Genomic DNA, 27,979 nt, shown 5'->3' with positions numbered 1-27,979 from the left:
ATTTCTTTGTCACCATACTTCCCCGCCGAAATCGGCGTTGCCTTTTTGAAAGAGTGAAATCGTAGTGGGCCGTGGGGGGATCGAACCCACGACCTTCGCGTTATTAGCACGACGCTCTAACCAACTGAGCTAACGGACCTCGGTGCAGACAGCCTTCCATCGCTTCGCGGGAATTGCTCTGCGTATTGCCATGTAACATTTCTATGGTAGCAGTCCAACAGTGGAGCAGCGTCTCTTCTCCCTATATTCCGCTGCTCGTAGTAATTTCATTGCGTGACCGTTTCTCTCGACTGTTTTCAGCTGACGTTTATGAACCAGTAGCTATAATGCGAGGAGGGCGTGAAACAGCCTTTCGCAGGGTCAAAACTTGTCGTGATTTTTTCCGAAAAATTCCGTTCCGGTACCGGGAATCGAACCCGGGCCTCCTGGGTGAGAGCCAGGTATCCTAGCCACTAGACCACACCGGACATGCACATTTCTCTCCGGCTTTACACCCGGTCCACTCGCTTTCCGTGTCGCACTTTCCCTGTTTGCGAGCACCTTTTCGCGCGCCCATGGCGAGGCGCGCATGTCAAAAGTCACAATCCATTGCTTTATGCCTCGTTGTTACAGGGGTAGGAGGAAAAGCAAAGCTGTAAGTAGTAATATTTATTTACTTATTTCGCAAGTAAAGACCTGCTGCCTGTCATCATACAGCAGGTCATACATTGTGACTTTACACGTTATATCGTACGAAATTCAGTTTTATTACTAGTACTTTTTTCCTTGAAAATTTTACATAAGAACTGCAAGTAGTAATAACGGGAAGTAAACATTATCACGCTGAGTCGTTGAAGCCTTGTGGATAACAAAGTACAAAGTGTTTCGCTGCTTCGCAAACCCCAGAGCCGTCAATTTAGCTGTGGACGAAAGTAAATTAAATGCCCCGGTTGAGGATCGAACTCACGACCTTAAGATTATGAGACTTACGCGCTGCCTACTGCGCTACCGAGGCAAGTGATCTCGGTAAGTACCAAATACCAGTGGTAGAGAGTCTGCACTTCCTGGCTCATTTTTTTCTGTTGCTACACGTGCATTCCCGGCGCGACAGGCAACTTGCGATGCTAGGCCGACGCCAGTATGTAGAATAGCACACAAGAGTCCAAACGAGCAGTCGTGTGCGCTGCATGTTAGGTTATTTCCCACGGAAATACCGCGGTGCATTCTCATGGCTCACGCAGTTCGAGTGCGAAAGACACGCAGCGCCACTATCGGAGAAAAAACAAAATGATGCATCGGCCGGGAATCGAACCCGGGCCGCCCGCGTGGCAGGCGAGCATTCTACCACTGAACCACCGATGCTCAGCTTCCTGGTGCTTTCCGCGGCAGACGCCTGAGGGGAAAGTGGGACTGCCGTCCAGCGCCGTCGCATCCTCTCGAGAGAATGCTACAGACGCTGAATCCTGCACTGCACTGCTTAAAAATGACGCCCGAACGCGATCGCCTAAGTACTCTTGCGGCGCACGCACGCGACGACTCTTGCCAAAGGACGCGAAATGTGCGTAGAGACGCTGTCTGGATGCGCTCGCCTACGCCGTAATGCGCCTACAGCTACGACCACCTTGAGCCGCCGCCGACAGGCGGGAAGCAGACACAGCGCGGCGTGCGCGGACGGAAACCGTGCGGTGGTGGTGTAATGGTCAGCATAGTTGCCTTCCAAGCAGTTGATCCGGGTTCGATTCCCGGCCACCGCAGCCGGCTTTTAACTTTTGCGTATGAGTACTTTTGCCACGCGTCCTTCAATTAATGTTTCTTTCCCCATCTTACTCGCTGCAGGCCACCCTATAGCGTGTGCGTCGATTCTCCTTGAGTCTCGACTTGTCTCGACTTTGCTCAGCTGACGCGAGAGCTGACGCTCTCCAATCGGCCTATATAAAAAGAACAAGCGCGCAAAACGACTGAGAGAGGTATGGCGAGGCGGGCACCACATTACTTATGCCTCAAGTAAATACCTGCTGCCTGTTATCATGTATTGTCTGATTTTACATGTTCTGTCAGACAAATTCAGTTTTATTACTAGTACATTTCATTTTTTTTTCTTTGTTGAAAATTTTTCAACACGCTCCTTCATTTCACTGTGGCCGCACGGCGCGACTTGGCATACTGAGAGGCAAAATGTGGCGCCAGTGCCCTTGACCGAATAGCGCTGCAGCTCCGAAACCGAAGAGGAAAGAGAAATACGAATTGAAACTATCGGCAGTGCCGTGTGTTCGCAGGCGGTCACCCGCCCAAGCACTGACAACGTCCAGCTTCGCGCAGTAGCGGTGATCGGACGAGAAACTGTGCGTTCACCGTGCTGTGACCAGTGAAGTGTTTTAGCGCGTCCCGACAAGTCGCGTTCTGGTCCCCTATCAGTTCCCACACAATGTGACGATTTCTTTGTCACCATACTTCCCCGCCGAAATCGGCGTTGCCTTTTTGAAAGAGTGAAATCGTAGTGGGCCGTGGGGGGATCGAACCCACGACCTTCGCGTTATTAGCACGACGCTCTAACCAACTGAGCTAACGGACCTCGGTGCAGACAGCCTTCCATCGCTTCGCGGGAATTGCTCTGCGTATTGCCATGTAACATTTCTATGGTAGCAGTCCAACAGTGGAGCAGCGTCTCTTCTCCCTATATTCCGCTGCTCGTAGTAATTTCATTGCGTGACCGTTTCTCTCGACTGTTTTCAGCTGACGTTTATGAACCAGTAGCTATAATGCGAGGAGGGCGTGAAACAGCCTTTCGCAGGGTCAAAACTTGTCGTGATTTTTTCCGAAAAATTCCGTTCCGGTACCGGGAATCGAACCCGGGCCTCCTGGGTGAGAGCCAGGTATCCTAGCCACTAGACCACACCGGACATGCACATTTCTCTCTCGGCTTTACACCCGGTCCACTCGCTTTCCGTGTCGCACTTTCCCTGTTTGCGAGCACCTTTTCGCGCGCCCATGGCGAGGCGCGCATGTCAAAAGTCACAATCCATTGCTTTATGCCTCGTTGTTACAGGGGTAGGAGGAAAAGCAAAGCTGTAAGTAGTAATATTTATTTACTTATTTCGCAAGTAAAGACCTGCTGCCTGTCATCATACAGCAGGTCATACATTGTGACTTTACACGTTATATCGTACGAAATTCAGTTTTATTACTAGTACTTTTTTCCTTGAAAATTTTACATAAGAACTGCAAGTAGTAATAACGGGAAGTAAACATTATCACGCTGAGTCGTTGAAGCCTTGTGGATAACAAAGTACAAAGTGTTTCGCTGCTTCGCAAACCCCAGAGCCGTCAATTTAGCTGTGGACGAAAGTAAATTAAATGCCCCGGTTGAGGATCGAACTCACGACCTTAAGATTATGAGACTTACGCGCTGCCTACTGCGCTACCGAGGCAAGTGATCTCGGTAAGTACCAAATACCAGTGGTAGAGAGTCTGCACTTCCTGGCTCATTTTTTTCTGTTGCTACACGTGCATTCCCGGCGCGACAGGCAACTTGCGATGCTAGGCCGACGCCAGTATGTAGAATAGCACACAAGAGTCCAAACGAGCAGTCGTGTGCGCTGCATGTTAGGTTATTTCCCACGGAAATACCGCGGTGCATTCTCATGGCTCACGCAGTTCGAGTGCGAAAGACACGCAGCGCCACTATCGGAGAAAAAACAAAATGATGCATCGGCCGGGAATCGAACCCGGGCCGCCCGCGTGGCAGGCGAGCATTCTACCACTGAACCACCGATGCTCAGCTTCCTGGTGCTTTCCGCGGCAGACGCCTGAGGGGAAAGTGGGACTGCCGTCCAGCGCCGTCGCATCCTCTCGAGAGAATGCTACAGACGCTGAATCCTGCACTGCACTGCTTAAAAATGACGCCCGAACGCGATCGCCTAAGTACTCTTGCGGCGCACGCACGCGACGACTCTTGCCAAAGGACGCGAAATGTGCGTAGAGACGCTGTCTGGATGCGCTCGCCTACGCCGTAATGCGCCTACAGCTACGACCACCTTGAGCCGCCGCCGACAGGCGGGAAGCAGACACAGCGCGGCGTGCGCGGACGGAAACCGTGCGGTGGTGGTGTAATGGTCAGCATAGTTGCCTTCCAAGCAGTTGATCCGGGTTCGATTCCCGGCCACCGCAGCCGGCTTTTAACTTTTGCGTATGAGTACTTTTGCCACGCGTCCTTCAATTAATGTTTCTTTCCCCATCTTACTCGCTGCAGGCCACCCTATAGCGTGTGCGTCGATTCTCCTTGAGTCTCGACTTGTCTCGACTTTGCTCAGCTGACGCGAGAGCTGACGCTCTCCAATCGGCCTATATAAAAAGAACAAGCGCGCAAAACGACTGAGAGAGGTATGGCGAGGCGGGCACCACATTACTTATGCCTCAAGTAAATACCTGCTGCCTGTTATCATGTATTGTCTGATTTTACATGTTCTGTCAGACAAATTCAGTTTTATTACTAGTACATTTCATTTTTTTTTCTTTGTTGAAAATTTTTCAACACGCTCCTTCATTTCACTGTGGCCGCACGGCGCGACTTGGCATACTGAGAGGCAAAATGTGGCGCCAGTGCCCTTGACCGAATAGCGCTGCAGCTCCGAAACCGAAGAGGAAAGAGAAATACGAATTGAAACTATCGGCAGTGCCGTGTGTTCGCAGGCGGTCACCCGCCCAAGCACTGACAACGTCCAGCTTCGCGCAGTAGCGGTGATCGGACGAGAAACTGTGCGTTCACCGTGCTGTGACCAGTGAAGTGTTTTAGCGCGTCCCGACAAGTCGCGTTCTGGTCCCCTATCAGTTCCCACACAATGTGACGATTTCTTTGTCACCATACTTCCCCGCCGAAATCGGCGTTGCCTTTTTGAAAGAGTGAAATCGTAGTGGGCCGTGGGGGGATCGAACCCACGACCTTCGCGTTATTAGCACGACGCTCTAACCAACTGAGCTAACGGACCTCGGTGCAGACAGCCTTCCATCGCTTCGCGGGAATTGCTCTGCGTATTGCCATGTAACATTTCTATGGTAGCAGTCCAACAGTGGAGCAGCGTCTCTTCTCCCTATATTCCGCTGCTCGTAGTAATTTCATTGCGTGACCGTTTCTCTCGACTGTTTTCAGCTGACGTTTATGAACCAGTAGCTATAATGCGAGGAGGGCGTGAAACAGCCTTTCGCAGGGTCAAAACTTGTCGTGATTTTTTCCGAAAAATTCCGTTCCGGTACCGGGAATCGAACCCGGGCCTCCTGGGTGAGAGCCAGGTATCCTAGCCACTAGACCACACCGGACATGCACATTTCTCTCCGGCTTTACACCCGGTCCACTCGCTTTCCGTGTCGCACTTTCCCTGTTTGCGAGCACCTTTTCGCGCGCCCATGGCGAGGCGCGCATGTCAAAAGTCACAATCCATTGCTTTATGCCTCGTTGTTACAGGGGTAGGAGGAAAAGCAAAGCTGTAAGTAGTAATATTTATTTACTTATTTCGCAAGTAAAGACCTGCTGCCTGTCATCATACAGCAGGTCATACATTGTGACTTTACACGTTATATCGTACGAAATTCAGTTTTATTACTAGTACTTTTTTCCTTGAAAATTTTACATAAGAACTGCAAGTAGTAATAACGGGAAGTAAACATTATCACGCTGAGTCGTTGAAGCCTTGTGGATAACAAAGTACAAAGTGTTTCGCTGCTTCGCAAACCCCAGAGCCGTCAATTTAGCTGTGGACGAAAGTAAATTAAATGCCCCGGTTGAGGATCGAACTCACGACCTTAAGATTATGAGACTTACGCGCTGCCTACTGCGCTACCGAGGCAAGTGATCTCGGTAAGTACCAAATACCAGTGGTAGAGAGTCTGCACTTCCTGGCTCATTTTTTTCTGTTGCTACACGTGCATTCCCGGCGCGACAGGCAACTTGCGATGCTAGGCCGACGCCAGTATGTAGAATAGCACACAAGAGTCCAAACGAGCAGTCGTGTGCGCTGCATGTTAGGTTATTTCCCACGGAAATACCGCGGTGCATTCTCATGGCTCACGCAGTTCGAGTGCGAAAGACACGCAGCGCCACTATCGGAGAAAAAACAAAATGATGCATCGGCCGGGAATCGAACCCGGGCCGCCCGCGTGGCAGGCGAGCATTCTACCACTGAACCACCGATGCTCAGCTTCCTGGTGCTTTCCGCGGCAGACGCCTGAGGGGAAAGTGGGACTGCCGTCCAGCGCCGTCGCATCCTCTCGAGAGAATGCTACAGACGCTGAATCCTGCACTGCACTGCTTAAAAATGACGCCCGAACGCGATCGCCTAAGTACTCTTGCGGCGCACGCACGCGACGACTCTTGCCAAAGGACGCGAAATGTGCGTAGAGACGCTGTCTGGATGCGCTCGCCTACGCCGTAATGCGCCTACAGCTACGACCACCTTGAGCCGCCGCCGACAGGCGGGAAGCAGACACAGCGCGGCGTGCGCGGACGGAAACCGTGCGGTGGTGGTGTAATGGTCAGCATAGTTGCCTTCCAAGCAGTTGATCCGGGTTCGATTCCCGGCCACCGCAGCCGGCTTTTAACTTTTGCGTATGAGTACTTTTGCCACGCGTCCTTCAATTAATGTTTCTTTCCCCATCTTACTCGCTGCAGGCCACCCTATAGCGTGTGCGTCGATTCTCCTTGAGTCTCGACTTGTCTCGACTTTGCTCAGCTGACGCGAGAGCTGACGCTCTCCAATCGGCCTATATAAAAAGAACAAGCGCGCAAAACGACTGAGAGAGGTATGGCGAGGCGGGCACCACATTACTTATGCCTCAAGTAAATACCTGCTGCCTGTTATCATGTATTGTCTGATTTTACATGTTCTGTCAGACAAATTCAGTTTTATTACTAGTACATTTCATTTTTTTTTCTTTGTTGAAAATTTTTCAACACGCTCCTTCATTTCACTGTGGCCGCACGGCGCGACTTGGCATACTGAGAGGCAAAATGTGGCGCCAGTGCCCTTGACCGAATAGCGCTGCAGCTCCGAAACCGAAGAGGAAAGAGAAATACGAATTGAAACTATCGGCAGTGCCGTGTGTTCGCAGGCGGTCACCCGCCCAAGCACTGACAACGTCCAGCTTCGCGCAGTAGCGGTGATCGGACGAGAAACTGTGCGTTCACCGTGCTGTGACCAGTGAAGTGTTTTAGCGCGTCCCGACAAGTCGCGTTCTGGTCCCCTATCAGTTCCCACACAATGTGACGATTTCTTTGTCACCATACTTCCCCGCCGAAATCGGCGTTGCCTTTTTGAAAGAGTGAAATCGTAGTGGGCCGTGGGGGGATCGAACCCACGACCTTCGCGTTATTAGCACGACGCTCTAACCAACTGAGCTAACGGACCTCGGTGCAGACAGCCTTCCATCGCTTCGCGGGAATTGCTCTGCGTATTGCCATGTAACATTTCTATGGTAGCAGTCCAACAGTGGAGCAGCGTCTCTTCTCCCTATATTCCGCTGCTCGTAGTAATTTCATTGCGTGACCGTTTCTCTCGACTGTTTTCAGCTGACGTTTATGAACCAGTAGCTATAATGCGAGGAGGGCGTGAAACAGCCTTTCGCAGGGTCAAAACTTGTCGTGATTTTTTCCGAAAAATTCCGTTCCGGTACCGGGAATCGAACCCGGGCCTCCTGGGTGAGAGCCAGGTATCCTAGCCACTAGACCACACCGGACATGCACATTTCTCTCCGGCTTTACACCCGGTCCACTCGCTTTCCGTGTCGCACTTTCCCTGTTTGCGAGCACCTTTTCGCGCGCCCATGGCGAGGCGCGCATGTCAAAAGTCACAATCCATTGCTTTATGCCTCGTTGTTACAGGGGTAGGAGGAAAAGCAAAGCTGTAAGTAGTAATATTTATTTACTTATTTCGCAAGTAAAGACCTGCTGCCTGTCATCATACAGCAGGTCATACATTGTGACTTTACACGTTATATCGTACGAAATTCAGTTTTATTACTAGTACTTTTTTCCTTGAAAATTTTACATAAGAACTGCAAGTAGTAATAACGGGAAGTAAACATTATCACGCTGAGTCGTTGAAGCCTTGTGGATAACAAAGTACAAAGTGTTTCGCTGCTTCGCAAACCCCAGAGCCGTCAATTTAGCTGTGGACGAAAGTAAATTAAATGCCCCGGTTGAGGATCGAACTCACGACCTTAAGATTATGAGACTTACGCGCTGCCTACTGCGCTACCGAGGCAAGTGATCTCGGTAAGTACCAAATACCAGTGGTAGAGAGTCTGCACTTCCTGGCTCATTTTTTTCTGTTGCTACACGTGCATTCCCGGCGCGACAGGCAACTTGCGATGCTAGGCCGACGCCAGTATGTAGAATAGCACACAAGAGTCCAAACGAGCAGTCGTGTGCGCTGCATGTTAGGTTATTTCCCACGGAAATACCGCGGTGCATTCTCATGGCTCACGCAGTTCGAGTGCGAAAGACACGCAGCGCCACTATCGGAGAAAAAACAAAATGATGCATCGGCCGGGAATCGAACCCGGGCCGCCCGCGTGGCAGGCGAGCATTCTACCACTGAACCACCGATGCTCAGCTTCCTGGTGCTTTCCGCGGCAGACGCCTGAGGGGAAAGTGGGACTGCCGTCCAGCGCCGTCGCATCCTCTCGAGAGAATGCTACAGACGCTGAATCCTGCACTGCACTGCTTAAAAATGACGCCCGAACGCGATCGCCTAAGTACTCTTGCGGCGCACGCACGCGACGACTCTTGCCAAAGGACGCGAAATGTGCGTAGAGACGCTGTCTGGATGCGCTCGCCTACGCCGTAATGCGCCTACAGCTACGACCACCTTGAGCCGCCGCCGACAGGCGGGAAGCAGACACAGCGCGGCGTGCGCGGACGGAAACCGTGCGGTGGTGGTGTAATGGTCAGCATAGTTGCCTTCCAAGCAGTTGATCCGGGTTCGATTCCCGGCCACCGCAGCCGGCTTTTAACTTTTGCGTATGAGTACTTTTGCCACGCGTCCTTCAATTAATGTTTCTTTCCCCATCTTACTCGCTGCAGGCCACCCTATAGCGTGTGCGTCGATTCTCCTTGAGTCTCGACTTGTCTCGACTTTGCTCAGCTGACGCGAGAGCTGACGCTCTCCAATCGGCCTATATAAAAAGAACAAGCGCGCAAAACGACTGAGAGAGGTATGGCGAGGCGGGCACCACATTACTTATGCCTCAAGTAAATACCTGCTGCCTGTTATCATGTATTGTCTGATTTTACATGTTCTGTCAGACAAATTCAGTTTTATTACTAGTACATTTCATTTTTTTTTCTTTGTTGAAAATTTTTCAACACGCTCCTTCATTTCACTGTGGCCGCACGGCGCGACTTGGCATACTGAGAGGCAAAATGTGGCGCCAGTGCCCTTGACCGAATAGCGCTGCAGCTCCGAAACCGAAGAGGAAAGAGAAATACGAATTGAAACTATCGGCAGTGCCGTGTGTTCGCAGGCGGTCACCCGCCCAAGCACTGACAACGTCCAGCTTCGCGCAGTAGCGGTGATCGGACGAGAAACTGTGCGTTCACCGTGCTGTGACCAGTGAAGTGTTTTAGCGCGTCCCGACAAGTCGCGTTCTGGTCCCCTATCAGTTCCCACACAATGTGACGATTTCTTTGTCACCATACTTCCCCGCCGAAATCGGCGTTGCCTTTTTGAAAGAGTGAAATCGTAGTGGGCCGTGGGGGGATCGAACCCACGACCTTCGCGTTATTAGCACGACGCTCTAACCAACTGAGCTAACGGACCTCGGTGCAGACAGCCTTCCATCGCTTCGCGGGAATTGCTCTGCGTATTGCCATGTAACATTTCTATGGTAGCAGTCCAACAGTGGAGCAGCGTCTCTTCTCCCTATATTCCGCTGCTCGTAGTAATTTCATTGCGTGACCGTTTCTCTCGACTGTTTTCAGCTGACGTTTATGAACCAGTAGCTATAATGCGAGGAGGGCGTGAAACAGCCTTTCGCAGGGTCAAAACTTGTCGTGATTTTTTCCGAAAAATTCCGTTCCGGTACCGGGAATCGAACCCGGGCCTCCTGGGTGAGAGCCAGGTATCCTAGCCACTAGACCACACCGGACATGCACATTTCTCTCCGGCTTTACACCCGGTCCACTCGCTTTCCGTGTCGCACTTTCCCTGTTTGCGAGCACCTTTTCGCGCGCCCATGGCGAGGCGCGCATGTCAAAAGTCACAATCCATTGCTTTATGCCTCGTTGTTACAGGGGTAGGAGGAAAAGCAAAGCTGTAAGTAGTAATATTTATTTACTTATTTCGCAAGTAAAGACCTGCTGCCTGTCATCATACAGCAGGTCATACATTGTGACTTTACACGTTATATCGTACGAAATTCAGTTTTATTACTAGTACTTTTTTCCTTGAAAATTTTACATAAGAACTGCAAGTAGTAATAACGGGAAGTAAACATTATCACGCTGAGTCGTTGAAGCCTTGTGGATAACAAAGTACAAAGTGTTTCGCTGCTTCGCAAACCCCAGAGCCGTCAATTTAGCTGTGGACGAAAGTAAATTAAATGCCCCGGTTGAGGATCGAACTCACGACCTTAAGATTATGAGACTTACGCGCTGCCTACTGCGCTACCGAGGCAAGTGATCTCGGTAAGTACCAAATACCAGTGGTAGAGAGTCTGCACTTCCTGGCTCATTTTTTTCTGTTGCTACACGTGCATTCCCGGCGCGACAGGCAACTTGCGATGCTAGGCCGACGCCAGTATGTAGAATAGCACACAAGAGTCCAAACGAGCAGTCGTGTGCGCTGCATGTTAGGTTATTTCCCACGGAAATACCGCGGTGCATTCTCATGGCTCACGCAGTTCGAGTGCGAAAGACACGCAGCGCCACTATCGGAGAAAAAACAAAATGATGCATCGGCCGGGAATCGAACCCGGGCCGCCCGCGTGGCAGGCGAGCATTCTACCACTGAACCACCGATGCTCAGCTTCCTGGTGCTTTCCGCGGCAGACGCCTGAGGGGAAAGTGGGACTGCCGTCCAGCGCCGTCGCATCCTCTCGAGAGAATGCTACAGACGCTGAATCCTGCACTGCACTGCTTAAAAATGACGCCCGAACGCGATCGCCTAAGTACTCTTGCGGCGCACGCACGCGACGACTCTTGCCAAAGGACGCGAAATGTGCGTAGAGACGCTGTCTGGATGCGCTCGCCTACGCCGTAATGCGCCTACAGCTACGACCACCTTGAGCCGCCGCCGACAGGCGGGAAGCAGACACAGCGCGGCGTGCGCGGACGGAAACCGTGCGGTGGTGGTGTAATGGTCAGCATAGTTGCCTTCCAAGCAGTTGATCCGGGTTCGATTCCCGGCCACCGCAGCCGGCTTTTAACTTTTGCGTATGAGTACTTTTGCCACGCGTCCTTCAATTAATGTTTCTTTCCCCATCTTACTCGCTGCAGGCCACCCTATAGCGTGTGCGTCGATTCTCCTTGAGTCTCGACTTGTCTCGACTTTGCTCAGCTGACGCGAGAGCTGACGCTCTCCAATCGGCCTATATAAAAAGAACAAGCGCGCAAAACGACTGAGAGAGGTATGGCGAGGCGGGCACCACATTACTTATGCCTCAAGTAAATACCTGCTGCCTGTTATCATGTATTGTCTGATTTTACATGTTCTGTCAGACAAATTCAGTTTTATTACTAGTACATTTCATTTTTTTTTCTTTGTTGAAAATTTTTCAACACGCTCCTTCATTTCACTGTGGCCGCACGGCGCGACTTGGCATACTGAGAGGCAAAATGTGGCGCCAGTGCCCTTGACCGAATAGCGCTGCAGCTCCGAAACCGAAGAGGAAAGAGAAATACGAATTGAAACTATCGGCAGTGCCGTGTGTTCGCAGGCGGTCACCCGCCCAAGCACTGACAACGTCCAGCTTCGCGCAGTAGCGGTGATCGGACGAGAAACTGTGCGTTCACCGTGCTGTGACCAGTGAAGTGTTTTAGCGCGTCCCGACAAGTCGCGTTCTGGTCCCCTATCAGTTCCCACACAATGTGACGATTTCTTTGTCACCATACTTCCCCGCCGAAATCGGCGTTGCCTTTTTGAAAGAGTGAAATCGTAGTGGGCCGTGGGGGGATCGAACCCACGACCTTCGCGTTATTAGCACGACGCTCTAACCAACTGAGCTAACGGACCTCGGTGCAGACAGCCTTCCATCGCTTCGCGGGAATTGCTCTGCGTATTGCCATGTAACATTTCTATGGTAGCAGTCCAACAGTGGAGCAGCGTCTCTTCTCCCTATATTCCGCTGCTCGTAGTAATTTCATTGCGTGACCGTTTCTCTCGACTGTTTTCAGCTGACGTTTATGAACCAGTAGCTATAATGCGAGGAGGGCGTGAAACAGCCTTTCGCAGGGTCAAAACTTGTCGTGATTTTTTCCGAAAAATTCCGTTCCGGTACCGGGAATCGAACCCGGGCCTCCTGGGTGAGAGCCAGGTATCCTAGCCACTAGACCACACCGGACATGCACATTTCTCTCCGGCTTTACACCCGGTCCACTCGCTTTCCGTGTCGCACTTTCCCTGTTTGCGAGCACCTTTTCGCGCGCCCATGGCGAGGCGCGCATGTCAAAAGTCACAATCCATTGCTTTATGCCTCGTTGTTACAGGGGTAGGAGGAAAAGCAAAGCTGTAAGTAGTAATATTTATTTACTTATTTCGCAAGTAAAGACCTGCTGCCTGTCATCATACAGCAGGTCATACATTGTGACTTTACACGTTATATCGTACGAAATTCAGTTTTATTACTAGTACTTTTTTCCTTGAAAATTTTACATAAGAACTGCAAGTAGTAATAACGGGAAGTAAACATTATCACGCTGAGTCGTTGAAGCCTTGTGGATAACAAAGTACAAAGTGTTTCGCTGCTTCGCAAACCCCAGAGCCGTCAATTTAGCTGTGGACGAAAGTAAATTAAATGCCCCGGTTGAGGATCGAACTCACGACCTTAAGATTATGAGACTTACGCGCTGCCTACTGCGCTACCGAGGCAAGTGATCTCGGTAAGTACCAAATACCAGTGGTAGAGAGTCTGCACTTCCTGGCTCATTTTTTTCTGTTGCTACACGTGCATTCCCGGCGCGACAGGCAACTTGCGATGCTAGGCCGACGCCAGTATGTAGAATAGCACACAAGAGTCCAAACGAGCAGTCGTGTGCGCTGCATGTTAGGTTATTTCCCACGGAAATACCGCGGTGCATTCTCATGGCTCACGCAGTTCGAGTGCGAAAGACACGCAGCGCCACTATCGGAGAAAAAACAAAATGATGCATCGGCCGGGAATCGAACCCGGGCCGCCCGCGTGGCAGGCGAGCATTCTACCACTGAACCACCGATGCTCAGCTTCCTGGTGCTTTCCGCGGCAGACGCCTGAGGGGAAAGTGGGACTGCCGTCCAGCGCCGTCGCATCCTCTCGAGAGAATGCTACAGACGCTGAATCCTGCACTGCACTGCTTAAAAATGACGCCCGAACGCGATCGCCTAAGTACTCTTGCGGCGCACGCACGCGACGACTCTTGCCAAAGGACGCGAAATGTGCGTAGAGACGCTGTCTGGATGCGCTCGCCTACGCCGTAATGCGCCTACAGCTACGACCACCTTGAGCCGCCGCCGACAGGCGGGAAGCAGACACAGCGCGGCGTGCGCGGACGGAAACCGTGCGGTGGTGGTGTAATGGTCAGCATAGTTGCCTTCCAAGCAGTTGATCCGGGTTCGATTCCCGGCCACCGCAGCCGGCTTTTAACTTTTGCGTATGAGTACTTTTGCCACGCGTCCTTCAATTAATGTTTCTTTCCCCATCTTACTCGCTGCAGGCCACCCTATAGCGTGTGCGTCGATTCTCCTTGAGTCTCGACTTGTCTCGACTTTGCTCAGCTGACGCGAGAGCTGACGCTCTCCAATCGGCCTATATAAAAAGAACAAGCGCGCAAAACGACTGAGAGAGGTATGGCGAGGCGGGCACCACATTACTTATGCCTCAAGTAAATACCTGCTGCCTGTTATCATGTATTGTCTGATTTTACATGTTCTGTCAGACAAATTCAGTTTTATTACTAGTACATTTCATTTTTTTTTCTTTGTTGAAAATTTTTCAACACGCTCCTTCATTTCACTGTGGCCGCACGGCGCGACTTGGCATACTGAGAGGCAAAATGTGGCGCCAGTGCCCTTGACCGAATAGCGCTGCAGCTCCGAAACCGAAGAGGAAAGAGAAATACGAATTGAAACTATCGGCAGTGCCGTGTGTTCGCAGGCGGTCACCCGCCCAAGCACTGACAACGTCCAGCTTCGCGCAGTAGCGGTGATCGGACGAGAAACTGTGCGTTCACCGTGCTGTGACCAGTGAAGTGTTTTAGCGCGTCCCGACAAGTCGCGTTCTGGTCCCCTATCAGTTCCCACACAATGTGACGATTTCTTTGTCACCATACTTCCCCGCCGAAATCGGCGTTGCCTTTTTGAAAGAGTGAAATCGTAGTGGGCCGTGGGGGGATCGAACCCACGACCTTCGCGTTATTAGCACGACGCTCTAACCAACTGAGCTAACGGACCTCGGTGCAGACAGCCTTCCATCGCTTCGCGGGAATTGCTCTGCGTATTGCCATGTAACATTTCTATGGTAGCAGTCCAACAGTGGAGCAGCGTCTCTTCTCCCTATATTCCGCTGCTCGTAGTAATTTCATTGCGTGACCGTTTCTCTCGACTGTTTTCAGCTGACGTTTATGAACCAGTAGCTATAATGCGAGGAGGGCGTGAAACAGCCTTTCGCAGGGTCAAAACTTGTCGTGATTTTTTCCGAAAAATTCCGTTCCGGTACCGGGAATCGAACCCGGGCCTCCTGGGTGAGAGCCAGGTATCCTAGCCACTAGACCACACCGGACATGCACATTTCTCTCCGGCTTTACACCCGGTCCACTCGCTTTCCGTGTCGCACTTTCCCTGTTTGCGAGCACCTTTTCGCGCGCCCATGGCGAGGCGCGCATGTCAAAAGTCACAATCCATTGCTTTATGCCTCGTTGTTACAGGGGTAGGAGGAAAAGCAAAGCTGTAAGTAGTAATATTTATTTACTTATTTCGCAAGTAAAGACCTGCTGCCTGTCATCATACAGCAGGTCATACATTGTGACTTTACACGTTATATCGTACGAAATTCAGTTTTATTACTAGTACTTTTTTCCTTGAAAATTTTACATAAGAACTGCAAGTAGTAATAACGGGAAGTAAACATTATCACGCTGAGTCGTTGAAGCCTTGTGGATAACAAAGTACAAAGTGTTTCGCTGCTTCGCAAACCCCAGAGCCGTCAATTTAGCTGTGGACGAAAGTAAATTAAATGCCCCGGTTGAGGATCGAACTCACGACATTAAGATTATGAGACTTACGCGCTGCCTACTGCGCTACCGAGGCAAGTGATCTCGGTAAGTACCAAATACCAGTGGTAGAGAGTCTGCACTTCCTGGCTCATTTTTTTCTGTTGCTACACGTGCATTCCCGGCGCGACAGGCAACTTGCGATGCTAGGCCGACGCCAGTATGTAGAATAGCACACAAGAGTCCAAACGAGCAGTCGTGTGCGCTGCATGTTAGGTTATTTCCCACGGAAATACCGCGGTGCATTCTCATGGCTCACGCAGTTCGAGTGCGAAAGACACGCAGCGCCACTATCGGAGAAAAAACAAAATGATGCATCGGCCGGGAATCGAACCCGGGCCGCCCGCGTGGCAGGCGAGCATTCTACCACTGAACCACCGATGCTCAGCTTCCTGGTGCTTTCCGCGGCAGACGCCTGAGGGGAAAGTGGGACTGCCGTCCAGCGCCGTCGCATCCTCTCGAGAGAATGCTACAGACGCTGAATCCTGCACTGCACTGCTTAAAAATGACGCCCGAACGCGATCGCCTAAGTACTCTTGCGGCGCACGCACGCGACGACTCTTGCCAAAGGACGCGAAATGTGCGTAGAGACGCTGTCTGGATGCGCTCGCCTACGCCGTAATGCGCCTACAGCTACGACCACCTTGAGCCGCCGCCGACAGGCGGGAAGCAGACACAGCGCGGCGTGCGCGGACGGAAACCGTGCGGTGGTGGTGTAATGGTCAGCATAGTTGCCTTCCAAGCAGTTGATCCGGGTTCGATTCCCGGCCACCGCAGCCGGCTTTTAACTTTTGCGTATGAGTACTTTTGCCACGCGTCCTTCAATTAATGTTTCTTTCCCCATCTTACTCGCTGCAGGCCACCCTATAGCGTGTGCGTCGATTCTCCTTGAGTCTCGACTTGTCTCGACTTTGCTCAGCTGACGCGAGAGCTGACGCTCTCCAATCGGCCTATATAAAAAGAACAAGCGCGCAAAACGACTGAGAGAGGTATGGCGAGGCGGGCACCACATTACTTATGCCTCAAGTAAATACCTGCTGCCTGTTATCATGTATTGTCTGATTTTACATGTTCTGTCAGACAAATTCAGTTTTATTACTAGTACATTTCATTTTTTTTTCTTTGTTGAAAATTTTTCAACACGCTCCTTCATTTCACTGTGGCCGCACGGCGCGACTTGGCATACTGAGAGGCAAAATGTGGCGCCAGTGCCCTTGACCGAATAGCGCTGCAGCTCCGAAACCGAAGAGGAAAGAGAAATACGAATTGAAACTATCGGCAGTGCCGTGTGTTCGCAGGCGGTCACCCGCCCAAGCACTGACAACGTCCAGCTTCGCGCAGTAGCGGTGATCGGACGAGAAACTGTGCGTTCACCGTGCTGTGACCAGTGAAGTGTTTTAGCGCGTCCCGACAAGTCGCGTTCTGGTCCCCTATCAGTTCCCACACAATGTGACGATTTCTTTGTCACCATACTTCCCCGCCGAAATCGGCGTTGCCTTTTTGAAAGAGTGAAATCGTAGTGGGCCGTGGGGGGATCGAACCCACGACCTTCGCGTTATTAGCACGACGCTCTAACCAACTGAGCTAACGGACCTCGGTGCAGACAGCCTTCCATCGCTTCGCGGGAATTGCTCTGCGTATTGCCATGTAACATTTCTATGGTAGCAGTCCAACAGTGGAGCAGCGTCTCTTCTCCCTATATTCCGCTGCTCGTAGTAATTTCATTGCGTGACCGTTTCTCTCGACTGTTTTCAGCTGACGTTTATGAACCAGTAGCTATAATGCGAGGAGGGCGTGAAACAGCCTTTCGCAGGGTCAAAACTTGTCGTGATTTTTTCCGAAAAATTCCGTTCCGGTACCGGGAATCGAACCCGGGCCTCCTGGGTGAGAGCCAGGTATCCTAGCCACTAGACCACACCGGACATGCACATTTCTCTCCGGCTTTACACCCGGTCCACTCGCTTTCCGTGTCGCACTTTCCCTGTTTGCGAGCACCTTTTCGCGCGCCCATGGCGAGGCGCGCATGTCAAAAGTCACAATCCATTGCTTTATGCCTCGTTGTTACAGGGGTAGGAGGAAAAGCAAAGCTGTAAGTAGTAATATTTATTTACTTATTTCGCAAGTAAAGACCTGCTGCCTGTCATCATACAGCAGGTCATACATTGTGACTTTACACGTTATATCGTACGAAATTCAGTTTTATTACTAGTACTTTTTTCCTTGAAAATTTTACATAAGAACTGCAAGTAGTAATAACGGGAAGTAAACATTATCACGCTGAGTCGTTGAAGCCTTGTGGATAACAAAGTACAAAGTGTTTCGCTGCTTCGCAAACCCCAGAGCCGTCAATTTAGCTGTGGACGAAAGTAAATTAAATGCCCCGGTTGAGGATCGAACTCACGACCTTAAGATTATGAGACTTACGCGCTGCCTACTGCGCTACCGAGGCAAGTGATCTCGGTAAGTACCAAATACCAGTGGTAGAGAGTCTGCACTTCCTGGCTCATTTTTTTCTGTTGCTACACGTGCATTCCCGGCGCGACAGGCAACTTGCGATGCTAGGCCGACGCCAGTATGTAGAATAGCACACAAGAGTCCAAACGAGCAGTCGTGTGCGCTGCATGTTAGGTTATTTCCCACGGAAATACCGCGGTGCATTCTCATGGCTCACGCAGTTCGAGTGCGAAAGACACGCAGCGCCACTATCGGAGAAAAAACAAAATGATGCATCGGCCGGGAATCGAACCCGGGCCGCCCGCGTGGCAGGCGAGCATTCTACCACTGAACCACCGATGCTCAGCTTCCTGGTGCTTTCCGCGGCAGACGCCTGAGGGGAAAGTGGGACTGCCGTCCAGCGCCGTCGCATCCTCTCGAGAGAATGCTACAGACGCTGAATCCTGCACTGCACTGCTTAAAAATGACGCCCGAACGCGATCGCCTAAGTACTCTTGCGGCGCACGCACGCGACGACTCTTGCCAAAGGACGCGAAATGTGCGTAGAGACGCTGTCTGGATGCGCTCGCCTACGCCGTAATGCGCCTACAGCTACGACCACCTTGAGCCGCCGCCGACAGGCGGGAAGCAGACACAGCGCGGCGTGCGCGGACGGAAACCGTGCGGTGGTGGTGTAATGGTCAGCATAGTTGCCTTCCAAGCAGTTGATCCGGGTTCGATTCCCGGCCACCGCAGCCGGCTTTTAACTTTTGCGTATGAGTACTTTTGCCACGCGTCCTTCAATTAATGTTTCTTTCCCCATCTTACTCGCTGCAGGCCACCCTATAGCGTGTGCGTCGATTCTCCTTGAGTCTCGACTTGTCTCGACTTTGCTCAGCTGACGCGAGAGCTGACGCTCTCCAATCGGCCTATATAAAAAGAACAAGCGCGCAAAACGACTGAGAGAGGTATGGCGAGGCGGGCACCACATTACTTATGCCTCAAGTAAATACCTGCTGCCTGTTATCATGTATTGTCTGATTTTACATGTTCTGTCAGACAAATTCAGTTTTATTACTAGTACATTTCATTTTTTTTTCTTTGTTGAAAATTTTTCAACACGCTCCTTCATTTCACTGTGGCCGCACGGCGCGACTTGGCATACTGAGAGGCAAAATGTGGCGCCAGTGCCCTTGACCGAATAGCGCTGCAGCTCCGAAACCGAAGAGGAAAGAGAAATACGAATTGAAACTATCGGCAGTGCCGTGTGTTCGCAGGCGGTCACCCGCCCAAGCACTGACAACGTCCAGCTTCGCGCAGTAGCGGTGATCGGACGAGAAACTGTGCGTTCACCGTGCTGTGACCAGTGAAGTGTTTTAGCGCGTCCCGACAAGTCGCGTTCTGGTCCCCTATCAGTTCCCACACAATGTGACGATTTCTTTGTCACCATACTTCCCCGCCGAAATCGGCGTTGCCTTTTTGAAAGAGTGAAATCGTAGTGGGCCGTGGGGGGATCGAACCCACGACCTTCGCGTTATTAGCACGACGCTCTAACCAACTGAGCTAACGGACCTCGGTGCAGACAGCCTTCCATCGCTTCGCGGGAATTGCTCTGCGTATTGCCATGTAACATTTCTATGGTAGCAGTCCAACAGTGGAGCAGCGTCTCTTCTCCCTATATTCCGCTGCTCGTAGTAATTTCATTGCGTGACCGTTTCTCTCGACTGTTTTCAGCTGACGTTTATGAACCAGTAGCTATAATGCGAGGAGGGCGTGAAACAGCCTTTCGCAGGGTCAAAACTTGTCGTGATTTTTTCCGAAAAATTCCGTTCCGGTACCGGGAATCGAACCCGGGCCTCCTGGGTGAGAGCCAGGTATCCTAGCCACTAGACCACACCGGACATGCACATTTCTCTCCGGCTTTACACCCGGTCCACTCGCTTTCCGTGTCGCACTTTCCCTGTTTGCGAGCACCTTTTCGCGCGCCCATGGCGAGGCGCGCATGTCAAAAGTCACAATCCATTGCTTTATGCCTCGTTGTTACAGGGGTAGGAGGAAAAGCAAAGCTGTAAGTAGTAATATTTATTTACTTATTTCGCAAGTAAAGACCTGCTGCCTGTCATCATACAGCAGGTCATACATTGTGACTTTACACGTTATATCGTACGAAATTCAGTTTTATTACTAGTACTTTTTTCCTTGAAAATTTTACATAAGAACTGCAAGTAGTAATAACGGGAAGTAAACATTATCACGCTGAGTCGTTGAAGCCTTGTGGATAACAAAGTACAAAGTGTTTCGCTGCTTCGCAAACCCCAGAGCCGTCAATTTAGCTGTGGACGAAAGTAAATTAAATGCCCCGGTTGAGGATCGAACTCACGACCTTAAGATTATGAGACTTACGCGCTGCCTACTGCGCTACCGAGGCAAGTGATCTCGGTAAGTACCAAATACCAGTGGTAGAGAGTCTGCACTTCCTGGCTCATTTTTTTCTGTTGCTACACGTGCATTCCCGGCGCGACAGGCAACTTGCGATGCTAGGCCGACGCCAGTATGTAGAATAGCACACAAGAGTCCAAACGAGCAGTCGTGTGCGCTGCATGTTAGGTTATTTCCCACGGAAATACCGCGGTGCATTCTCATGGCTCACGCAGTTCGAGTGCGAAAGACACGCAGCGCCACTATCGGAGAAAAAACAAAATGATGCATCGGCCGGGAATCGAACCCGGGCCGCCCGCGTGGCAGGCGAGCATTCTACCACTGAACCACCGATGCTCAGCTTCCTGGTGCTTTCCGCGGCAGACGCCTGAGGGGAAAGTGGGACTGCCGTCCAGCGCCGTCGCATCCTCTCGAGAGAATGCTACAGACGCTGAATCCTGCACTGCACTGCTTAAAAATGACGCCCGAACGCGATCGCCTAAGTACTCTTGCGGCGCACGCACGCGACGACTCTTGCCAAAGGACGCGAAATGTGCGTAGAGACGCTGTCTGGATGCGCTCGCCTACGCCGTAATGCGCCTACAGCTACGACCACCTTGAGCCGCCGCCGACAGGCGGGAAGCAGACACAGCGCGGCGTGCGCGGACGGAAACCGTGCGGTGGTGGTGTAATGGTCAGCATAGTTGCCTTCCAAGCAGTTGATCCGGGTTCGATTCCCGGCCACCGCAGCCGGCTTTTAACTTTTGCGTATGAGTACTTTTGCCACGCGTCCTTCAATTAATGTTTCTTTCCCCATCTTACTCGCTGCAGGCCACCCTATAGCGTGTGCGTCGATTCTCCTTGAGTCTCGACTTGTCTCGACTTTGCTCAGCTGACGCGAGAGCTGACGCTCTCCAATCGGCCTATATAAAAAGAACAAGCGCGCAAAACGACTGAGAGAGGTATGGCGAGGCGGGCACCACATTACTTATGCCTCAAGTAAATACCTGCTGCCTGTTATCATGTATTGTCTGATTTTACATGTTCTGTCAGACAAATTCAGTTTTATTACTAGTACATTTCATTTTTTTTTCTTTGTTGAAAATTTTTCAACACGCTCCTTCATTTCACTGTGGCCGCACGGCGCGACTTGGCATACTGAGAGGCAAAATGTGGCGCCAGTGCCCTTGACCGAATAGCGCTGCAGCTCCGAAACCGAAGAGGAAAGAGAAATACGAATTGAAACTATCGGCAGTGCCGTGTGTTCGCAGGCGGTCACCCGCCCAAGCACTGACAACGTCCAGCTTCGCGCAGTAGCGGTGATCGGACGAGAAACTGTGCGTTCACCGTGCTGTGACCAGTGAAGTGTTTTAGCGCGTCCCGACAAGTCGCGTTCTGGTCCCCTATCAGTTCCCACACAATGTGACGATTTCTTTGTCACCATACTTCCCCGCCGAAATCGGCGTTGCCTTTTTGAAAGAGTGAAATCGTAGTGGGCCGTGGGGGGATCGAACCCACGACCTTCGCGTTATTAGCACGACGCTCTAACCAACTGAGCTAACGGACCTCGGTGCAGACAGCCTTCCATCGCTTCGCGGGAATTGCTCTGCGTATTGCCATGTAACATTTCTATGGTAGCAGTCCAACAGTGGAGCAGCGTCTCTTCTCCCTATATTCCGCTGCTCGTAGTAATTTCATTGCGTGACCGTTTCTCTCGACTGTTTTCAGCTGACGTTTATGAACCAGTAGCTATAATGCGAGGAGGGCGTGAAACAGCCTTTCGCAGGGTCAAAACTTGTCGTGATTTTTTCCGAAAAATTCCGTTCCGGTACCGGGAATCGAACCCGGGCCTCCTGGGTGAGAGCCAGGTATCCTAGCCACTAGACCACACCGGACATGCACATTTCTCTCCGGCTTTACACCCGGTCCACTCGCTTTCCGTGTCGCACTTTCCCTGTTTGCGAGCACCTTTTCGCGCGCCCATGGCGAGGCGCGCATGTCAAAAGTCACAATCCATTGCTTTATGCCTCGTTGTTACAGGGGTAGGAGGAAAAGCAAAGCTGTAAGTAGTAATATTTATTTACTTATTTCGCAAGTAAAGACCTGCTGCCTGTCATCATACAGCAGGTCATACATTGTGACTTTACACGTTATATCGTACGAAATTCAGTTTTATTACTAGTACTTTTTTCCTTGAAAATTTTACATAAGAACTGCAAGTAGTAATAACGGGAAGTAAACATTATCACGCTGAGTCGTTGAAGCCTTGTGGATAACAAAGTACAAAGTGTTTCGCTGCTTCGCAAACCCCAGAGCCGTCAATTTAGCTGTGGACGAAAGTAAATTAAATGCCCCGGTTGAGGATCGAACTCACGACCTTAAGATTATGAGACTTACGCGCTGCCTACTGCGCTACCGAGGCAAGTGATCTCGGTAAGTACCAAATACCAGTGGTAGAGAGTCTGCACTTCCTGGCTCATTTTTTTCTGTTGCTACACGTGCATTCCCGGCGCGACAGGCAACTTGCGATGCTAGGCCGACGCCAGTATGTAGAATAGCACACAAGAGTCCAAACGAGCAGTCGTGTGCGCTGCATGTTAGGTTATTTCCCACGGAAATACCGCGGTGCATTCTCATGGCTCACGCAGTTCGAGTGCGAAAGACACGCAGCGCCACTATCGGAGAAAAAACAAAATGATGCATCGGCCGGGAATCGAACCCGGGCCGCCCGCGTGGCAGGCGAGCATTCTACCACTGAACCACCGATGCTCAGCTTCCTGGTGCTTTCCGCGGCAGACGCCTGAGGGGAAAGTGGGACTGCCGTCCAGCGCCGTCGCATCCTCTCGAGAGAATGCTACAGACGCTGAATCCTGCACTGCACTGCTTAAAAATGACGCCCGAACGCGATCGCCTAAGTACTCTTGCGGCGCACGCACGCGACGACTCTTGCCAAAGGACGCGAAATGTGCGTAGAGACGCTGTCTGGATGCGCTCGCCTACGCCGTAATGCGCCTACAGCTACGACCACCTTGAGCCGCCGCCGACAGGCGGGAAGCAGACACAGCGCGGCGTGCGCGGACGGAAACCGTGCGGTGGTGGTGTAATGGTCAGCATAGTTGCCTTCCAAGCAGTTGATCCGGGTTCGATTCCCGGCCACCGCAGCCGGCTTTTAACTTTTGCGTATGAGTACTTTTGCCACGCGTCCTTCAATTAATGTTTCTTTCCCCATCTTACTCGCTGCAGGCCACCCTATAGCGTGTGCGTCGATTCTCCTTGAGTCTCGACTTGTCTCGACTTTGCTCAGCTGACGCGAGAGCTGACGCTCTCCAATCGGCCTATATAAAAAGAACAAGCGCGCAAAACGACTGAGAGAGGTATGGCGAGGCGGGCACCACATTACTTATGCCTCAAGTAAATACCTGCTGCCTGTTATCATGTATTGTCTGATTTTACATGTTCTGTCAGACAAATTCAGTTTTATTACTAGTACATTTCATTTTTTTTTCTTTGTTGAAAATTTTTCAACACGCTCCTTCATTTCACTGTGGCCGCACGGCGCGACTTGGCATACTGAGAGGCAAAATGTGGCGCCAGTGCCCTTGACCGAATAGCGCTGCAGCTCCGAAACCGAAGAGGAAAGAGAAATACGAATTGAAACTATCGGCAGTGCCGTGTGTTCGCAGGCGGTCACCCGCCCAAGCACTGACAACGTCCAGCTTCGCGCAGTAGCGGTGATCGGACGAGAAACTGTGCGTTCACCGTGCTGTGACCAGTGAAGTGTTTTAGCGCGTCCCGACAAGTCGCGTTCTGGTCCCCTATCAGTTCCCACACAATGTGACGATTTCTTTGTCACCATACTTCCCCGCCGAAATCGGCGTTGCCTTTTTGAAAGAGTGAAATCGTAGTGGGCCGTGGGGGGATCGAACCCACGACCTTCGCGTTATTAGCACGACGCTCTAACCAACTGAGCTAACGGACCTCGGTGCAGACAGCCTTCCATCGCTTCGCGGGAATTGCTCTGCGTATTGCCATGTAACATTTCTATGGTAGCAGTCCAACAGTGGAGCAGCGTCTCTTCTCCCTATATTCCGCTGCTCGTAGTAATTTCATTGCGTGACCGTTTCTCTCGACTGTTTTCAGCTGACGTTTATGAACCAGTAGCTATAATGCGAGGAGGGCGTGAAACAGCCTTTCGCAGGGTCAAAACTTGTCGTGATTTTTTCCGAAAAATTCCGTTCCGGTACCGGGAATCGAACCCGGGCCTCCTGGGTGAGAGCCAGGTATCCTAGCCACTAGACCACACCGGACATGCACATTTCTCTCCGGCTTTACACCCGGTCCACTCGCTTTCCGTGTCGCACTTTCCCTGTTTGCGAGCACCTTTTCGCGCGCCCATGGCGAGGCGCGCATGTCAAAAGTCACAATCCATTGCTTTATGCCTCGTTGTTACAGGGGTAGGAGGAAAAGCAAAGCTGTAAGTAGTAATATTTATTTACTTATTTCGCAAGTAGAGACCTGCTGCCTGTCATCATACAGCAGGTCATACATTGTGACTTTACACGTTATATCGTACGAAATTCAGTTTTATTACTAGTACTTTTTTCCTTGAAAATTTTACATAAGAACTGCAAGTAGTAATAACGGGAAGTAAACATTATCACGCTGAGTCGTTGAAGCCTTGTGGATAACAAAGTACAAAGTGTTTCGCTGCTTCGCAAACCCCAGAGCCGTCAATTTAGCTGTGGACGAAAGTAAATTAAATGCCCCGGTTGAGGATCGAACTCACGACCTTAAGATTATGAGACTTACGCGCTGCCTACTGCGCTACCGAGGCAAGTGATCTCGGTAAGTACCAAATACCAGTGGTAGAGAGTCTGCACTTCCTGGCTCATTTTTTTCTGTTGCTACACGTGCATTCCCGGCGCGACAGGCAACTTGCGATGCTAGGCCGACGCCAGTATGTAGAATAGCACACAAGAGTCCAAACGAGCAGTCGTGTGCGCTGCATGTTAGGTTATTTCCCACGGAAATACCGCGGTGCATTCTCATGGCTCACGCAGTTCGAGTGCGAAAGACACGCAGCGCCACTATCGGAGAAAAAACAAAATGATGCATCGGCCGGGAATCGAACCCGGGCCGCCCGCGTGGCAGGCGAGCATTCTACCACTGAACCACCGATGCTCAGCTTCCTGGTGCTTTCCGCGGCAGACGCCTGAGGGGAAAGTGGGACTGCCGTCCAGCGCCGTCGCATCCTCTCGAGAGAATGCTACAGACGCTGAATCCTGCACTGCACTGCTTAAAAATGACGCCCGAACGCGATCGCCTAAGTACTCTTGCGGCGCACGCACGCGACGACTCTTGCCAAAGGACGCGAAATGTGCGTAGAGACGCTGTCTGGATGCGCTCGCCTACGCCGTAATGCGCCTACAGCTACGACCACCTTGAGCCGCCGCCGACAGGCGGGAAGCAGACACAGCGCGGCGTGCGCGGACGGAAACCGTGCGGTGGTGGTGTAATGGTCAGCATAGTTGCCTTCCAAGCAGTTGATCCGGGTTCGATTCCCGGCCACCGCAGCCGGCTTTTAACTTTTGCGTATGAGTACTTTTGCCACGCGTCCTTCAATTAATGTTTCTTTCCCCATCTTACTCGCTGCAGGCCACCCTATAGCGTGTGCGTCGATTCTCCTTGAGTCTCGACTTGTCTCGACTTTGCTCAGCTGACGCGAGAGCTGACGCTCTCCAATCGGCCTATATAAAAAGAACAAGCGCGCAAAACGACTGAGAGAGGTATGGCGAGGCGGGCACCACATTACTTATGCCTCAAGTAAATACCTGCTGCCTGTTATCATGTATTGTCTGATTTTACATGTTCTGTCAGACAAATTCAGTTTTATTACTAGTACATTTCATTTTTTTTTCTTTGTTGAAAATTTTTCAACACGCTCCTTCATTTCACTGTGGCCGCACGGCGCGACTTGGCATACTGAGAGGCAAAATGTGGCGCCAGTGCCCTTGACCGAATAGCGCTGCAGCTCCGAAACCGAAGAGGAAAGAGAAATACGAATTGAAACTATCGGCAGTGCCGTGTGTTCGCAGGCGGTCACCCGCCCAAGCACTGACAACGTCCAGCTTCGCGCAGTAGCGGTGATCGGACGAGAAACTGTGCGTTCACCGTGCTGTGACCAGTGAAGTGTTTTAGCGCGTCCCGACAAGTCGCGTTCTGGTCCCCTATCAGTTCCCACACAATGTGACGATTTCTTTGTCACCATACTTCCCCGCCGAAATCGGCGTTGCCTTTTTGAAAGAGTGAAATCGTAGTGGGCCGTGGGGGGATCGAACCCACGACCTTCGCGTTATTAGCACGACGCTCTAACCAACTGAGCTAACGGACCTCGGTGCAGACAGCCTTCCATCGCTTCGCGGGAATTGCTCTGCGTATTGCCATGTAACATTTCTATGGTAGCAGTCCAACAGTGGAGCAGCGTCTCTTCTCCCTATATTCCGCTGCTCGTAGTAATTTCATTGCGTGACCGTTTCTCTCGACTGTTTTCAGCTGACGTTTATGAACCAGTAGCTATAATGCGAGGAGGGCGTGAAACAGCCTTTCGCAGGGTCAAAACTTGTCGTGATTTTTTCCGAAAAATTCCGTTCCGGTACCGGGAATCGAACCCGGGCCTCCTGGGTGAGAGCCAGGTATCCTAGCCACTAGACCACACCGGACATGCACATTTCTCTCCGGCTTTACACCCGGTCCACTCGCTTTCCGTGTCGCACTTTCCCTGTTTGCGAGCACCTTTTCGCGCGCCCATGGCGAGGCGCGCATGTCAAAAGTCACAATCCATTGCTTTATGCCTCGTTGTTACAGGGGTAGGAGGAAAAGCAAAGCTGTAAGTAGTAATATTTATTTACTTATTTCGCAAGTAAAGACCTGCTGCCTGTCATCATACAGCAGGTCATACATTGTGACTTTACACGTTATATCGTACGAAATTCAGTTTTATTACTAGTACTTTTTTCCTTGAAAATTTTACATAAGAACTGCAAGTAGTAATAACGGGAAGTAAACATTATCACGCTGAGTCGTTGAAGCCTTGTGGATAACAAAGTACAAAGTGTTTCGCTGCTTCGCAAACCCCAGAGCCGTCAATTTAGCTGTGGACGAAAGTAAATTAAATGCCCCGGTTGAGGATCGAACTCACGACCTTAAGATTATGAGACTTACGCGCTGCCTACTGCGCTACCGAGGCAAGTGATCTCGGTAAGTACCAAATACCAGTGGTAGAGAGTCTGCACTTCCTGGCTCATTTTTTTCTGTTGCTACACGTGCATTCCCGGCGCGACAGGCAACTTGCGATGCTAGGCCGACGCCAGTATGTAGAATAGCACACAAGAGTCCAAACGAGCAGTCGTGTGCGCTGCATGTTAGGTTATTTCCCACGGAAATACCGCGGTGCATTCTCATGGCTCACGCAGTTCGAGTGCGAAAGACACGCAGCGCCACTATCGGAGAAAAAACAAAATGATGCATCGGCCGGGAATCGAACCCGGGCCGCCCGCGTGGCAGGCGAGCATTCTACCACTGAACCACCGATGCTCAGCTTCCTGGTGCTTTCCGCGGCAGACGCCTGAGGGGAAAGTGGGACTGCCGTCCAGCGCCGTCGCATCCTCTCGAGAGAATGCTACAGACGCTGAATCCTGC

At 51.3% G+C, this 27,979-nt stretch overlaps 59 non-coding genes across 59 annotated transcripts; 11 read left to right on the top strand and 48 right to left on the bottom strand.

Moving 5' to 3' along the window:
- Positions 1-65: 65 nt before the first annotated feature.
- Trnai-aau (transfer RNA isoleucine (anticodon AAU)) lies at positions 66-139 on the bottom strand. Its single transcript has one exon. It is a non-coding gene; the product is annotated as a tRNA-Ile (tRNA).
- A 256-nt stretch (positions 140-395) lies between these two features.
- Trnae-cuc (transfer RNA glutamic acid (anticodon CUC)) lies at positions 396-467 on the bottom strand. Its single transcript has one exon. It is a non-coding gene; the product is annotated as a tRNA-Glu (tRNA).
- A 454-nt stretch (positions 468-921) lies between these two features.
- On the bottom strand, positions 922-994 carry Trnam-cau (transfer RNA methionine (anticodon CAU)). Its single transcript has one exon. It is a non-coding gene; the product is annotated as a tRNA-Met (tRNA).
- Positions 995-1,270: 276 nt separating this feature from the next.
- Trnag-gcc (transfer RNA glycine (anticodon GCC)) lies at positions 1,271-1,341 on the bottom strand. The gene has a single exon. It is a non-coding gene; the product is annotated as a tRNA-Gly (tRNA).
- A 320-nt stretch (positions 1,342-1,661) lies between these two features.
- On the top strand, positions 1,662-1,733 carry Trnag-ucc (transfer RNA glycine (anticodon UCC)). The gene has a single exon. It is a non-coding gene; the product is annotated as a tRNA-Gly (tRNA).
- A 744-nt stretch (positions 1,734-2,477) lies between these two features.
- Trnai-aau (transfer RNA isoleucine (anticodon AAU)) lies at positions 2,478-2,551 on the bottom strand. The gene has a single exon. It is a non-coding gene; the product is annotated as a tRNA-Ile (tRNA).
- Positions 2,552-2,807: 256 nt separating this feature from the next.
- On the bottom strand, positions 2,808-2,879 carry Trnae-cuc (transfer RNA glutamic acid (anticodon CUC)). Its single transcript has one exon. It is a non-coding gene; the product is annotated as a tRNA-Glu (tRNA).
- Positions 2,880-3,334: 455 nt separating this feature from the next.
- Positions 3,335-3,407, bottom strand: Trnam-cau (transfer RNA methionine (anticodon CAU)). The gene has a single exon. It is a non-coding gene; the product is annotated as a tRNA-Met (tRNA).
- A 276-nt stretch (positions 3,408-3,683) lies between these two features.
- Trnag-gcc (transfer RNA glycine (anticodon GCC)) lies at positions 3,684-3,754 on the bottom strand. The gene has a single exon. It is a non-coding gene; the product is annotated as a tRNA-Gly (tRNA).
- A 320-nt stretch (positions 3,755-4,074) lies between these two features.
- On the top strand, positions 4,075-4,146 carry Trnag-ucc (transfer RNA glycine (anticodon UCC)). Its single transcript has one exon. It is a non-coding gene; the product is annotated as a tRNA-Gly (tRNA).
- Positions 4,147-4,890: 744 nt separating this feature from the next.
- Positions 4,891-4,964, bottom strand: Trnai-aau (transfer RNA isoleucine (anticodon AAU)). The gene has a single exon. It is a non-coding gene; the product is annotated as a tRNA-Ile (tRNA).
- Positions 4,965-5,220: 256 nt separating this feature from the next.
- On the bottom strand, positions 5,221-5,292 carry Trnae-cuc (transfer RNA glutamic acid (anticodon CUC)). The gene has a single exon. It is a non-coding gene; the product is annotated as a tRNA-Glu (tRNA).
- A 454-nt stretch (positions 5,293-5,746) lies between these two features.
- Trnam-cau (transfer RNA methionine (anticodon CAU)) lies at positions 5,747-5,819 on the bottom strand. The gene has a single exon. It is a non-coding gene; the product is annotated as a tRNA-Met (tRNA).
- Positions 5,820-6,095: 276 nt separating this feature from the next.
- Trnag-gcc (transfer RNA glycine (anticodon GCC)) lies at positions 6,096-6,166 on the bottom strand. The gene has a single exon. It is a non-coding gene; the product is annotated as a tRNA-Gly (tRNA).
- A 320-nt stretch (positions 6,167-6,486) lies between these two features.
- Trnag-ucc (transfer RNA glycine (anticodon UCC)) lies at positions 6,487-6,558 on the top strand. The gene has a single exon. It is a non-coding gene; the product is annotated as a tRNA-Gly (tRNA).
- Positions 6,559-7,302: 744 nt separating this feature from the next.
- Positions 7,303-7,376, bottom strand: Trnai-aau (transfer RNA isoleucine (anticodon AAU)). Its single transcript has one exon. It is a non-coding gene; the product is annotated as a tRNA-Ile (tRNA).
- A 256-nt stretch (positions 7,377-7,632) lies between these two features.
- On the bottom strand, positions 7,633-7,704 carry Trnae-cuc (transfer RNA glutamic acid (anticodon CUC)). Its single transcript has one exon. It is a non-coding gene; the product is annotated as a tRNA-Glu (tRNA).
- A 454-nt stretch (positions 7,705-8,158) lies between these two features.
- Trnam-cau (transfer RNA methionine (anticodon CAU)) lies at positions 8,159-8,231 on the bottom strand. Its single transcript has one exon. It is a non-coding gene; the product is annotated as a tRNA-Met (tRNA).
- A 276-nt stretch (positions 8,232-8,507) lies between these two features.
- Trnag-gcc (transfer RNA glycine (anticodon GCC)) lies at positions 8,508-8,578 on the bottom strand. Its single transcript has one exon. It is a non-coding gene; the product is annotated as a tRNA-Gly (tRNA).
- A 320-nt stretch (positions 8,579-8,898) lies between these two features.
- On the top strand, positions 8,899-8,970 carry Trnag-ucc (transfer RNA glycine (anticodon UCC)). The gene has a single exon. It is a non-coding gene; the product is annotated as a tRNA-Gly (tRNA).
- A 744-nt stretch (positions 8,971-9,714) lies between these two features.
- Positions 9,715-9,788, bottom strand: Trnai-aau (transfer RNA isoleucine (anticodon AAU)). The gene has a single exon. It is a non-coding gene; the product is annotated as a tRNA-Ile (tRNA).
- A 256-nt stretch (positions 9,789-10,044) lies between these two features.
- Trnae-cuc (transfer RNA glutamic acid (anticodon CUC)) lies at positions 10,045-10,116 on the bottom strand. Its single transcript has one exon. It is a non-coding gene; the product is annotated as a tRNA-Glu (tRNA).
- Positions 10,117-10,570: 454 nt separating this feature from the next.
- Trnam-cau (transfer RNA methionine (anticodon CAU)) lies at positions 10,571-10,643 on the bottom strand. Its single transcript has one exon. It is a non-coding gene; the product is annotated as a tRNA-Met (tRNA).
- A 276-nt stretch (positions 10,644-10,919) lies between these two features.
- Positions 10,920-10,990, bottom strand: Trnag-gcc (transfer RNA glycine (anticodon GCC)). The gene has a single exon. It is a non-coding gene; the product is annotated as a tRNA-Gly (tRNA).
- A 320-nt stretch (positions 10,991-11,310) lies between these two features.
- Trnag-ucc (transfer RNA glycine (anticodon UCC)) lies at positions 11,311-11,382 on the top strand. Its single transcript has one exon. It is a non-coding gene; the product is annotated as a tRNA-Gly (tRNA).
- A 744-nt stretch (positions 11,383-12,126) lies between these two features.
- On the bottom strand, positions 12,127-12,200 carry Trnai-aau (transfer RNA isoleucine (anticodon AAU)). The gene has a single exon. It is a non-coding gene; the product is annotated as a tRNA-Ile (tRNA).
- Positions 12,201-12,456: 256 nt separating this feature from the next.
- Positions 12,457-12,528, bottom strand: Trnae-cuc (transfer RNA glutamic acid (anticodon CUC)). The gene has a single exon. It is a non-coding gene; the product is annotated as a tRNA-Glu (tRNA).
- A 454-nt stretch (positions 12,529-12,982) lies between these two features.
- On the bottom strand, positions 12,983-13,055 carry Trnam-cau (transfer RNA methionine (anticodon CAU)). Its single transcript has one exon. It is a non-coding gene; the product is annotated as a tRNA-Met (tRNA).
- A 276-nt stretch (positions 13,056-13,331) lies between these two features.
- On the bottom strand, positions 13,332-13,402 carry Trnag-gcc (transfer RNA glycine (anticodon GCC)). Its single transcript has one exon. It is a non-coding gene; the product is annotated as a tRNA-Gly (tRNA).
- A 320-nt stretch (positions 13,403-13,722) lies between these two features.
- Trnag-ucc (transfer RNA glycine (anticodon UCC)) lies at positions 13,723-13,794 on the top strand. Its single transcript has one exon. It is a non-coding gene; the product is annotated as a tRNA-Gly (tRNA).
- A 744-nt stretch (positions 13,795-14,538) lies between these two features.
- Trnai-aau (transfer RNA isoleucine (anticodon AAU)) lies at positions 14,539-14,612 on the bottom strand. Its single transcript has one exon. It is a non-coding gene; the product is annotated as a tRNA-Ile (tRNA).
- Positions 14,613-14,868: 256 nt separating this feature from the next.
- On the bottom strand, positions 14,869-14,940 carry Trnae-cuc (transfer RNA glutamic acid (anticodon CUC)). The gene has a single exon. It is a non-coding gene; the product is annotated as a tRNA-Glu (tRNA).
- A 454-nt stretch (positions 14,941-15,394) lies between these two features.
- Trnam-cau (transfer RNA methionine (anticodon CAU)) lies at positions 15,395-15,467 on the bottom strand. Its single transcript has one exon. It is a non-coding gene; the product is annotated as a tRNA-Met (tRNA).
- A 276-nt stretch (positions 15,468-15,743) lies between these two features.
- Positions 15,744-15,814, bottom strand: Trnag-gcc (transfer RNA glycine (anticodon GCC)). The gene has a single exon. It is a non-coding gene; the product is annotated as a tRNA-Gly (tRNA).
- A 320-nt stretch (positions 15,815-16,134) lies between these two features.
- On the top strand, positions 16,135-16,206 carry Trnag-ucc (transfer RNA glycine (anticodon UCC)). The gene has a single exon. It is a non-coding gene; the product is annotated as a tRNA-Gly (tRNA).
- Positions 16,207-16,950: 744 nt separating this feature from the next.
- Trnai-aau (transfer RNA isoleucine (anticodon AAU)) lies at positions 16,951-17,024 on the bottom strand. Its single transcript has one exon. It is a non-coding gene; the product is annotated as a tRNA-Ile (tRNA).
- A 256-nt stretch (positions 17,025-17,280) lies between these two features.
- Trnae-cuc (transfer RNA glutamic acid (anticodon CUC)) lies at positions 17,281-17,352 on the bottom strand. The gene has a single exon. It is a non-coding gene; the product is annotated as a tRNA-Glu (tRNA).
- A 454-nt stretch (positions 17,353-17,806) lies between these two features.
- Trnam-cau (transfer RNA methionine (anticodon CAU)) lies at positions 17,807-17,879 on the bottom strand. The gene has a single exon. It is a non-coding gene; the product is annotated as a tRNA-Met (tRNA).
- Positions 17,880-18,155: 276 nt separating this feature from the next.
- Positions 18,156-18,226, bottom strand: Trnag-gcc (transfer RNA glycine (anticodon GCC)). The gene has a single exon. It is a non-coding gene; the product is annotated as a tRNA-Gly (tRNA).
- A 320-nt stretch (positions 18,227-18,546) lies between these two features.
- On the top strand, positions 18,547-18,618 carry Trnag-ucc (transfer RNA glycine (anticodon UCC)). The gene has a single exon. It is a non-coding gene; the product is annotated as a tRNA-Gly (tRNA).
- Positions 18,619-19,362: 744 nt separating this feature from the next.
- Positions 19,363-19,436, bottom strand: Trnai-aau (transfer RNA isoleucine (anticodon AAU)). The gene has a single exon. It is a non-coding gene; the product is annotated as a tRNA-Ile (tRNA).
- A 256-nt stretch (positions 19,437-19,692) lies between these two features.
- Trnae-cuc (transfer RNA glutamic acid (anticodon CUC)) lies at positions 19,693-19,764 on the bottom strand. The gene has a single exon. It is a non-coding gene; the product is annotated as a tRNA-Glu (tRNA).
- Positions 19,765-20,218: 454 nt separating this feature from the next.
- Positions 20,219-20,291, bottom strand: Trnam-cau (transfer RNA methionine (anticodon CAU)). Its single transcript has one exon. It is a non-coding gene; the product is annotated as a tRNA-Met (tRNA).
- Positions 20,292-20,567: 276 nt separating this feature from the next.
- Positions 20,568-20,638, bottom strand: Trnag-gcc (transfer RNA glycine (anticodon GCC)). Its single transcript has one exon. It is a non-coding gene; the product is annotated as a tRNA-Gly (tRNA).
- A 320-nt stretch (positions 20,639-20,958) lies between these two features.
- On the top strand, positions 20,959-21,030 carry Trnag-ucc (transfer RNA glycine (anticodon UCC)). Its single transcript has one exon. It is a non-coding gene; the product is annotated as a tRNA-Gly (tRNA).
- Positions 21,031-21,774: 744 nt separating this feature from the next.
- Trnai-aau (transfer RNA isoleucine (anticodon AAU)) lies at positions 21,775-21,848 on the bottom strand. The gene has a single exon. It is a non-coding gene; the product is annotated as a tRNA-Ile (tRNA).
- A 256-nt stretch (positions 21,849-22,104) lies between these two features.
- On the bottom strand, positions 22,105-22,176 carry Trnae-cuc (transfer RNA glutamic acid (anticodon CUC)). Its single transcript has one exon. It is a non-coding gene; the product is annotated as a tRNA-Glu (tRNA).
- Positions 22,177-22,630: 454 nt separating this feature from the next.
- Trnam-cau (transfer RNA methionine (anticodon CAU)) lies at positions 22,631-22,703 on the bottom strand. The gene has a single exon. It is a non-coding gene; the product is annotated as a tRNA-Met (tRNA).
- A 276-nt stretch (positions 22,704-22,979) lies between these two features.
- Trnag-gcc (transfer RNA glycine (anticodon GCC)) lies at positions 22,980-23,050 on the bottom strand. The gene has a single exon. It is a non-coding gene; the product is annotated as a tRNA-Gly (tRNA).
- A 320-nt stretch (positions 23,051-23,370) lies between these two features.
- On the top strand, positions 23,371-23,442 carry Trnag-ucc (transfer RNA glycine (anticodon UCC)). Its single transcript has one exon. It is a non-coding gene; the product is annotated as a tRNA-Gly (tRNA).
- A 744-nt stretch (positions 23,443-24,186) lies between these two features.
- Positions 24,187-24,260, bottom strand: Trnai-aau (transfer RNA isoleucine (anticodon AAU)). Its single transcript has one exon. It is a non-coding gene; the product is annotated as a tRNA-Ile (tRNA).
- Positions 24,261-24,516: 256 nt separating this feature from the next.
- Positions 24,517-24,588, bottom strand: Trnae-cuc (transfer RNA glutamic acid (anticodon CUC)). The gene has a single exon. It is a non-coding gene; the product is annotated as a tRNA-Glu (tRNA).
- Positions 24,589-25,042: 454 nt separating this feature from the next.
- Positions 25,043-25,115, bottom strand: Trnam-cau (transfer RNA methionine (anticodon CAU)). Its single transcript has one exon. It is a non-coding gene; the product is annotated as a tRNA-Met (tRNA).
- Positions 25,116-25,391: 276 nt separating this feature from the next.
- Positions 25,392-25,462, bottom strand: Trnag-gcc (transfer RNA glycine (anticodon GCC)). The gene has a single exon. It is a non-coding gene; the product is annotated as a tRNA-Gly (tRNA).
- A 320-nt stretch (positions 25,463-25,782) lies between these two features.
- Trnag-ucc (transfer RNA glycine (anticodon UCC)) lies at positions 25,783-25,854 on the top strand. The gene has a single exon. It is a non-coding gene; the product is annotated as a tRNA-Gly (tRNA).
- Positions 25,855-26,598: 744 nt separating this feature from the next.
- Trnai-aau (transfer RNA isoleucine (anticodon AAU)) lies at positions 26,599-26,672 on the bottom strand. Its single transcript has one exon. It is a non-coding gene; the product is annotated as a tRNA-Ile (tRNA).
- A 256-nt stretch (positions 26,673-26,928) lies between these two features.
- Trnae-cuc (transfer RNA glutamic acid (anticodon CUC)) lies at positions 26,929-27,000 on the bottom strand. The gene has a single exon. It is a non-coding gene; the product is annotated as a tRNA-Glu (tRNA).
- Positions 27,001-27,454: 454 nt separating this feature from the next.
- Positions 27,455-27,527, bottom strand: Trnam-cau (transfer RNA methionine (anticodon CAU)). Its single transcript has one exon. It is a non-coding gene; the product is annotated as a tRNA-Met (tRNA).
- Positions 27,528-27,803: 276 nt separating this feature from the next.
- Positions 27,804-27,874, bottom strand: Trnag-gcc (transfer RNA glycine (anticodon GCC)). Its single transcript has one exon. It is a non-coding gene; the product is annotated as a tRNA-Gly (tRNA).
- Between the last annotated feature and the right edge of the window lie 105 nt (positions 27,875-27,979).

Source organism: Schistocerca cancellata, unplaced genomic scaffold, assembly GCF_023864275.1.
Source record: "Schistocerca cancellata isolate TAMUIC-IGC-003103 unplaced genomic scaffold, iqSchCanc2.1 HiC_scaffold_505, whole genome shotgun sequence".
NCBI lineage: Eukaryota > Metazoa > Arthropoda > Insecta > Orthoptera > Acrididae > Schistocerca > Schistocerca cancellata.
This window is presented reverse-complemented; position numbering and strand designations above follow the sequence as displayed.